Raw genomic sequence first — 10475 nt, forward strand, 5'->3', positions numbered from 1 at the left:
AAGGCGGACCCTCAAACCACCCGCAACTGTCCGGACCATGCAGTTTGCCATCCAACGCGGGCCTATATCAGTATGACTTTGACATCCCCGGCCCACCCAAAACCTTCCCTGGACCCCGCGACTCAATCCTCCCCGTTTTCTCTCCTTCCTTCTTTCTCGCTTGCCTTCGCCGTCACTCCACCACCCCGGCCGCCACGCCACGCCCCTGCCGGAACTCTACATCTCCGTCACCTGCAGCGTTCCAGCCGAGCTCCACCCTGCTTCTCCTCCGTCGTTGATACGTCTCCAACGTATCTGTAATTTTTGATTGTTTCATGCTATTATATTATCTGTTTTGGATGTTTTATATGCATTAATATACTATTTTTGGGACTAACCTATTAACCTAGAGCCCAGTGCCAGTTTATGTTTTTCCCTTGTTTTTGAGCTTCACAGAGAAGGAATACCAAACGGAGTAAAACCTTCGCAGTGATTTTTCTTGGGCCAGAAGACACCCAGGAGACTTGGAGATCAAATCGGAAGAGCCACGAGGCGGCCACAAGGAGGGAGGGCGCGCCCCCTGCCTTGTGGGCCCCTCGTGATTCCCCTGACCTAATTCTTCGTCCTATATATTCACATATATCACCAAACCACCAGAAGCATCCACGAAAACACTTTTCCACCGCTGCAACCTGTTGTTCCCTTGAGATCCCATCTAGGGGCCTTTTTCGGCATCCTGCCAGAGGGGGATTCGATCACGGAGGGCTTCTACATCAACACTATTGCCCTTTCGATGAAGCGTGAGTAGTTTACCTCAGACCTACGGGTCCATAGCTAGTGGCCAGATGGCTTCTTCTCTCTCTTTGATTCTCAATACCATGTTCTCCTTGATGTTCTTGGAGATCTATCTGATGTAATCTTCTTTTGCGATGTGTTTGCTGAGATCCGATGAATTGTGGATTTATGATCAGCTTATCTATGAATATTATTCGAATCTTCTCTAAATTCTTATATGCATGATTTGATACCTTTGTAATTCTCTTCGAACTATCGGTTTAGTTTGGCTAACTAGATTGGTTTTTCTTGCAATGGGAGAAGTGCTTAGCTTTGGGTTCAATCTTGTGGTGTCCTTTCCCAGTGACAGTAGGGGCAGCAAGGCACGTATTGTTGCCGTCGAGGATAAAAAGATGGGGTTTACATCATATTGCTTGAGTTTATTCCTCTACATCATGTCATCTTACTTAATGTATTACTCTGTTCTCCATGAACTTAATACTCTAGATGCAGGCAGGAGTCGGTCGATGTGTGGAGTAATAGTAGTAGATGCAAGCAGGAGTTGGTCTACTTGACACAGACGTGATGCATATATTTCATAATCATTGCATTAGATATCGTCATAACTTTGCGTTTTTCTATCAATTGCTCGACAGTAATTTGTTCACCCACCATATTATTTGCTATCTTGAGAGAAGCCACTAGTGAAACCTATGGCCCCCGGGTATATTTTCTATCATACAAGTTTCCGATCTATTATTTTGCAATCTTTTACTTTCTGGCCTATAAACCAAAAAACCCAAAAATATTTTACCCTTGTTTATCTATCTCTATTAGATCTCACTTTTGCAAGTGACCGTGAAGCGATTGACAACCCCTTTATTGCGTTGGGTGCAAGTTGTTTGATTGTTTGTGCAGGTATTGATGATTTGTGCATTGTCTCCTACTGGATTGATACCTTGGTTCTGTAACTGAGGGAAATACTTATCTCTACTTTGTTGCATCACCCTTTCCTCTTCAAGGGAAAAACCAACGCAAGCTCAAGAAGTAGCAGGAAGAATTTCTGGCGCCGTTGCCGAGGAGATCTACGCCAAGTCAAGACATACCAAGTACCCATCATAAAACTCTCATCTCTTACATTACATTATTCGCCATTTGCCTCTCGTTTTCCTCTCCCCCACTTCTAAAACGATTTTCAAAATGATTTACCTTTTTATTCGTCCTTTTTCCATTCGTCTTTTTGTTTGCCCTTTATGTCTTACTTGGCTTGTTTGCTTGCTTGCCTGGCATAATTGTGTATTTATTGAAATTCAGAAACAAAAAGTTTATGAATCCTCATCCACTTGCTAATCTTTTTAAGAGATCCAATTATGATGAACCTATTGCTAGTGAGTTGACTGGACTAGATTATCTTTATGAGATTTTGCTTAAAATTCATGAATCTGAAAATTGTGATGATATGTTGAAAGAAGAAACTTATAAAAAGATTCACGATAACTCCTTGAATGAAAAACATGATTGCAATGATGTTATTATAAATTCTTTTAATGTCAATTATGTTAATGATATGCAAAACCCTAAGCTTGGGGATGCTAATTTTGCTATGTCTACTACTTGTTGCAATGATCATGATTGGGGTGATCCTTCTTATGATCTTGAAAATTTATTTAAGCCCATGATGAATATGAGATTGATAATAATGTTCGCAATAATATTGAAAGTGGATTTGGAAGAGTGTCAACTTTAGATCCCGCATATTTGGTAAGTGATGCATGTGATGGTTACGAGGTAACCCGAGCAGAATACTGAAGGAAATATCAAGGCCGGCCCTGAGGGGGGGCAGGGGGCGGCCGCCCCGGGCCCCCGATATCTAGGGGCCCCGTGCCAGGTGGTACGCCCTATGCAGCAGCTAGCCCTTGACCCTGGCCCGATACGCAGCCTCGCGGTAACAGTCGAGCTTAGCAGGTACATTAGGAAGCCTACAATCCATCCCGAGAATCCCGTCTACTACTCCCGGGGCAATTGCCAAATTTGTTTCCTTTCCATCATGAGTTCCCATATCTGGTTGCTACGATCCCTAATTCCCTACTACCCTAGTATACTCGTTTGAGCCCCGATCGCTAGTTCCGACCTCGCAGGCGCTCAACGGTTTTCGCCAAGGTCCTGAGGCCCTGACAGTCGACCGCCGTAGTTCGCCGACAAACTCCGATCCCCTATCCCTAGGCGCTGAAGCACACGCACACCGTTGAGGGCGTTCGGCAGACAACAGTCCACATCGCAACATTGCCGTGCCCAGCGTCCGAAGAGTGGTCGCCAACGCCGATCTGAACGATTTCAGGTATATCATATAACCATTCCCTAGATGTATACTGTAAATTAAGTACTCCCTCCGTCCCGTAATGTAAGACGTTTTTTGACACTACACTAATGTTAAAAAACGTCTTACATTACGGGACGGAGGGAGTAGTAATTTACAAGACTGTGCAACCTTTCGATGCCAAAAAAAATCCTAGCCCTTCTGTTATCATGTCCTCTACAAAGTATGCTTCTGGTAGAATTTTTTTTAAAGGGAATGGAACAGCGTGTGGACCATTGGTGCTTCAAAGAACCCTAATGATGAGTTGAGTATTGTGGATACTTCTTGCGAAGGAAGAGAAACCAAATATGTAATCGGAATTCTGAATCTTAACAAGATGAAAATACTGACATCAACAATGGCAATAACAATGTATGTGATTTTGCTTATAATTGTTATGTGACGTTTATACTAGGGGCCCTAAGGTTTGGGTTCGCCCCGGCCCCCTGAAATCACAGGACAGGCCCTGGGAAATATGCCCTAGAGGCAATAATAAAGTTATTATTTATTTCCTCATTTCATGATAAATGTTTATTATTCATGCTAGAATTGTATTAACCGGAAACTTAGTACATGTGTGAATACATAGACAAACAAAGTGTCACTAGTATGCCTCTACTTGACTAGCTCGTTGAATCAAAGATGGTTAAGTTTCCTAGCCATTGACATGAGTTGTCATTTGATTAACGGGATCACATCATTAGAGAATGATGTTATTGACTTGACCCATTCCGTTAGCTTAGCACTTGATCGTTTAGTATATTGCTATTGCTTTCTTCATGACTTACACATGTCCCTATGACTATGAGATTATGCAACTCCCGAATACCGGAGGAACACTTTGTGTGCTACCAAACGTCACAACATAACCGGGTGATTATAAAGGTGCTCTATAGGTGTCTTTGATGGTACTTGTTGAGTTGGCATAGATCAAGATTAGGATTTGTCACTCCAATTGTCAGAGAGGTATCTCTGGGCCCTCTCGGTAATGCACATCACTATAATCCTTGCAAGCAATGTGACTAATGAGTTAGTTGCAGGATGATGCATTACGGAACGAGTAAAGAGACTTACCAGTAACGAGATTGAACTAGGTATTGAGATAGCGGTGATTGAATCTCGGGCAAGTAACATACAGATGACAAAGGGAAAAACGTATGTTGTTATGTGGTTTGACTGATAAAGATCTTTGTAGAATATGTAGGAGCTAATATGAGCATCTAGGTTCCGCTATTGGTTATTGACTGAAGACGTGTCGCGGTCATGTATACATAGTTCTCGAACCCGTAGGGTCCGCACGCTTAATGTTCGGTGATGATTTATATTATGAGTTATGTGATTTGATGGCCTAAGTTTGTCCGGAGTCCCGGATGAGATCGGGGACATGACGAGGAGTCTCGAAATGATGGAGCCGTAGAGATCGATATATTGGAAGGCTATATTCGGACATCGGAAAGGTTCTGAGTGATTCGGGTATTTTTCGGAATACCGGAGAGTTACGGGAATTCGCCAAGAGAAGTATTGTGCCTTATTGGGCCATACAGGAATAGAGGAGGCAGGCCAAAGGGAAGGAGGTGCCCCCCCTATGGGTCCAAATTGGACTAGGGGAAAGGGGGCGGCGCCCCCCCCCCCTTGCCCTTTCCTACTCCCTCTCTCTTTCCCTCTTTCTTCTCTCCTACTTCGGAAATGAAAAGGGGAATCCTACTAGGACTTGGGAGTCCTAGTAGGACTCCCCACACTTGGCGCACCCCCCTCTAGGGCCAGCTTCCTCCTCCTCCCTCCTTTATATACGTGGGCAGGGGACATCCCAAAGGCACAACAGATACACAAATTGATCATTGATCTTTAGCCATGTGTGGTGCCCCCTCCACCATAATCCACCTCAGTCATATCGTAGAGGTGCTTAGGCGAAGCCCTGCGTCGGTAGCTTCATCAACACCGTCATCACGCCGTTGTGCTGATGGAACTCTCTCTCGAAGCTCTACTGGATCGTGAGTTCGTGGGACGTCACCAAGCTGAACGTGTGCAGATCACGGAGGTGTCGTATGTTCGGTACTTGGATCGGTCGATCGTGAAAATGTATGACTATATCAACCGCGTTGTCATAACGCTTCTGCTTACGGTCTACGAGGGTACGTGGACGACATTCTCCCCTCTCATTGCTATGCATCACCATGATCTTGCATGTGCGTAGGATTTTTTTTGAAATTACTACGTTACCCAATAGTGGTATTAGAGCCAGGTTTATGCGTAGATGTTATATGCATGAGTAGAACACAAGTGAGTTGTGGGCGATACTAGTCATACTGCTTACCAGCATGTCATACTTTGATTCAGCGGTATTGTTGGATGAAGCGGCCCGGACCGATATTACGCGTACGCTTACAGAGACTGTTTCTACCAACGTGCTTCGCACACAGGTGGCTGGCGGGTGTCAGTTTCTCCAACTTTAGTTGAATCGAGTGTGGCTACGCCCGGTCCTTGTTGAAGGTTAAATCAGCACATACTTGACGAAAGATCGTTGTGGTTTTGATGCGTAGGTAAGAACGGTTCTTGCTAAGCCCTTAGCAGCCACGTAAAACTTGCAACAACAAAGTAGAGGACGACTAACTTGTTTTTGCAGGGCATGTTATGATGTGATATGGTCAAGACGTGATGAGATATAAATTCTTGTATGAGATGATCATGTTTTGTTCAAGTTATCGGCGACTGGCAGGAGACTTATGGTTGTCTCTTTATTGCATAAGATGCAAGCGCCATATGATTGCTTTACTTTATCACTATGCAATAGCAATAGTTGGCGAGACGACCATGTGACGACACATTGATAAAGATCAAGATGATGGAGATCATGGTGTCATGATGGTGACAATGAAGATCATGACGAGCTTTGGAGATGGAGATCAAAGGCACAAGATGATGATGTCCATATCATATCACATATTTTGATTACATGTGATGTTTATCTTTTATACATCTTATTCTGCTTTGATTGACGGTAGCATTATAAGATGATCTCTCACTAAATTTCAAGGTAAAAGTGTTCTCCTGAGTATGCACCGTTGCCAAAGTTCGTCGTGCCGAGACACCATGTGATGATCGGGTGTGATAAGCTCAACGTTCACCTAGAACGGGTGCAAGCCAGTTTTGCACACGCAGAAATACTCGGGTTAAACTTGACGAGCCTAGCATATGCAGATACGGCCTCGGAACACTAGAGACCGAAAGGTCGAGCGTGAATCATATAGTAGATATGATCAACATAGTGATGTTCACCATTGTAAAATACTCCATCTCACATGATGATCGGACATGGTTTAGTTGATTTGGATCACGTGATCACTTAGATGATTAGAGGGATGTCTATCTAAGTGGGAGTTCTTAAGTAATATGAATAATTGAACTTTAATTTATCATGAACTTAGTCCTAATAGTATTTTGCAAATAATGTTGTAGATCAATGGCTCGCGTTGTTGCTTCCCTATGTTTTTATATGTGTTCCTAGAGAAAACTAAGTTGAAAGATGATAGTAGCAATGATGCGGACTGGGTCCGTGATCTGAGGTTTATCCACATTGCTACACAGAAGAATTATGTCCTGATGCACCGCTAGGTGACAGACCTATTGCAGGAGCAGATGCAAACGTTATGAACGTTTGGCTAGCTTAATATGATGACTACTTGATAGCCTAGTGCACCATGCTTAACGACTTAGAATCGGGACTTCAAAGACGTTTTGAACGTCATGGACCATATGAGATGTTCCAGGAGTTGAAGTTAATATTTCAAGCAAATACCCGAGTTGAGAGATATTAAGTCTCCAACAAGTTCTATAGCTAAAAGATGGAGGAGAATAGCTCAAGCAGTGAGCATGTGCTCGGATTGTCTGGGTACTACAATCGCTTGAATCAAGTGGGAGTTAATCTTCCAGATGAGATAGTGATTGACCGAGTTCTCTAGTCACCATCACCAAGTTAGTAGAACTTCGTGATGAACTATAGTATGCAAGGGATGACGAAAATGATTCCCGAGCTTTTCATGATGATGAAATTGATGAAGGTAGAAATCAATAAAGAGCATCAAGTGTTGATGATTAACAAGATCACTAGTTTCAAGAAAAGGGCAAAGGGAAAGAAAGGGAACTTCATGTAGAATGGCAAGCAAGTTGTCATTTCCGTGAAGAAGCCCAAAGCTAGACTAAAGCCTGAAACTGAGTGCTTCTACTGCAAAGGAAATGGTCACTGGAAGCGGAAATGCCCTGAATATTTGGTGGATAAGAAGGATGGCAAAGTGAACAAGGGTATATTTGATATACTAGTTATTGATGTGTACCTTACTAGTGTTTATAGTAGCCCCTGGGTATTTGATACTTGTTCGGTTGCTAAAAATTAGTAACTCGAAACAGGAGTTACGGAATAAACAGAGACTAGTTGAGGATGAAGTGACGATGTGTGTTGGAAGTGGTTCCAAGATTTATATGATCATCATCGCACACTCCCTATACTTTCGGGATTAGTGTTAAACCTAAATAAATGTTATTTGGCGTTTGCGTTGAGCATGAATATGATTCGATCACGTTTTTTGCAATACGGTTATTCATTTAAAGTCAGAGAATAATTGTTGTTCTGTTTACATGAATAAAACCTTCGATGGTCATACACCCAATGAAAATAGTTTGTTGGATCTCGATCGTAGTGATACACATATTCATAATATTGATGCCAAAAGATGCAAAGTTGATAATGATAGTGCAACTTATTTGTGGCACTGCCGTTTGGGTCATATCGGTGTAAATCGTGTGAAGAAACTCCATAAAGATGGATTTTTAGAATCACTTGATTATGAATCATTTGATGCTTGCGAATCGTGCCTTATGGGCAAGATGAATAAAACCCCGTTCTTCGGAACAATGAAACGAGCTACTGACTTATTGGAAATAATACATACGATGTATGTGATCCAATGAGTGTTGATGCTCGTGGCGAGTATCGTTATTTTCTGACCTTCACGGATGATTTGAGAAGATATGGGTATATCTACTTAATGAAACACAAGTCTGAAACATTTGAAAAGTTCAAAGAATTTCAGAGTGAAGTGGAGAATCGTCGTAACAAGAAAATAAAGTTTTTACGATCTGATCGTGGAGGAGAATATTTGAGTTACGAGTTTGGCCTTCATATAAAACAATGTGGAATAGTTTCACAGCTCACGCCACCTGGAACACCACAACGTTATGGTGTGTCCGAACATCGTAACCGCATTTTATTGGATATGGTGCGATCTATGATGTCTCTTATCGGTTTACCACTATTGTTTTGGGGTTATGCATTAGAGACAGTTACATTCACTTTAAATAGGGCACCATCAAAATCCGTTGAGATGACGCCTTATGAACTATGGTTTGGTAAGAAACCAAAGTTGTCATTTCTTAAAGTTTGGGGTTGTGATGCTTATGTGAAAAAGCTTCAACCTGATAAGCTCGAACCCAAATCGGAGAAATGCATCTTCATAGGATACCCAAAGGAAACTGATGGGTACACCTTCTATCACAGATCCGAAGGCAAGATCGTTGCTAAGAATGGATCCTTTCTAGAGAAGGAGTTTCTCTCAAAAGAAGTGAGTGGTAGGAAAGTAGAGCTTGATGAAGTAATTGTACCTTCTCCTGAATTGGAAAGTAGTTCATCACAGAAATCAGTTCCAGTGATTCCTACACCAATTAGTGAGGAAGCTAATGATGATGATCATGAAACTTCAGATCAAGTTACTACAGAACCTCGTAGGTATTCCAGAGTATGGTCTGCACCAGAGTGGTACGGTAATCCTATTCTGGAAGTCATGTTACTAGACCATGATGAACGTACGAACTATGAGGAAGCGATGATAAGCCTAGATTCCGCGAAATGGCTTGAGGCCATGAAATCTGAGATGGGATCCATGTATGAGAACAAAGTGTGGACTTTGGTGGTGTTGCCCGATGATCGGCAAGCCATATTGTATAAATGGATCTTCAAGAGGAAGACGGACGCTGATAGTAGTGTTACTATCTACAAAGCTAGACTTGTCAAAAAAGGTTTTTGACAAAGTTCAAGGTGTTGACTACGATGAGATTTTCTCACTCGTATCGATGCTTAAGTCTGTCCGAATCATGTTAGCAAATTGTCACATTTTATGAAATCTGGCAAATGGATGTCAAAACTACATTCCTTAATGGATTTCTTAGAAAAGAGTTGTATATGATGCAACAAGAAGGTTTTGTCAATCCTAAAGGTGCTAACAAAATGTGCAAGCTCCAGCGATCCATCTATGGACTAGTGCAAGCATCTCAGAGTTGGAATATATGCTTTGATGAGTTGATCAAAGCATATAGTTTTATACAGGCTTGCGGTGAAGCCTGTATTTACAAGAAAGTGAGTGGGAGCACTACAACATTTCTGATAAGTATATGTGAATGACATATTGTTGATCGGAAATAATGCAGATTTTTTTTGGAAAGCATAAAGGAGTATTTGAAAAGAGTATTTCAAAGAAAGACCTCGGTGAAGCTGCTTACACATTGAGCATCAAGATCTATAGAGATAGATCAAGATGCTAGATAAGATTTTTCAATGAGTACATACCTTGATAAGATTTTGAAGTAGTTCAAAATGGAACAGCCAAAGGAGTTATTGCCTGTGTTGCAAGGTGTGAAGTTGAGTAAGACTCAAAACCCGACCATGGCAGAAAATAGAAAGAGAAAGAAAAGTCATTCCCTATGCCTCAGTCATAGGTTCTATAAAGTATGATATTCTATGTACCGGACCTATTGTATACCTTGCTCTGAGTTTAGTAAGGGAGTACAATTTTGATCTAGGAGTAGATCACTGGACAACGTTCAAAAATATCCTTAGTAAGGACTAAGGAATTTTTTCTCGATTATGGAGGTGATAAAAGAGTTCGTCGTAAAGAGTTATATTGGTGTAAGATTTTACACCAATCCAGATGAATCTAAGTCTCAATCTGGATACATATTGAAAGTGGGAGCAATTAGCTAGAGTAGCTCCATGCAGAGCATTGCAGACATAGATTATTTGCAAAATACATATGGCTCTGAATGTGACAGACCCGTTGACTAAACTTCTCTCACAAGCAAAACATGATCACACCTTAGTACTCTTTGGGTGTTAATCACATAGCGATGTGAACTAGATTAGTGACTCTAGTAAACCCTTTGGGTGTTGATCACATGACGACGATGGGTGTTAATCACATACATATGTGAATATTGGTGTTAAATCACATGATGATGTGAACTAGATTATTGACTCTTGTGCAAGTGGGAGACTGAAGGAAATATGCCCTAGAGGCAATAATAAAGTTATTATTTATTT

The sequence above is a fragment of the Triticum dicoccoides genome, chromosome 3B (genome assembly GCF_002162155.2).
Source record: "Triticum dicoccoides isolate Atlit2015 ecotype Zavitan chromosome 3B, WEW_v2.0, whole genome shotgun sequence".
NCBI lineage: Eukaryota > Viridiplantae > Streptophyta > Magnoliopsida > Poales > Poaceae > Triticum > Triticum dicoccoides.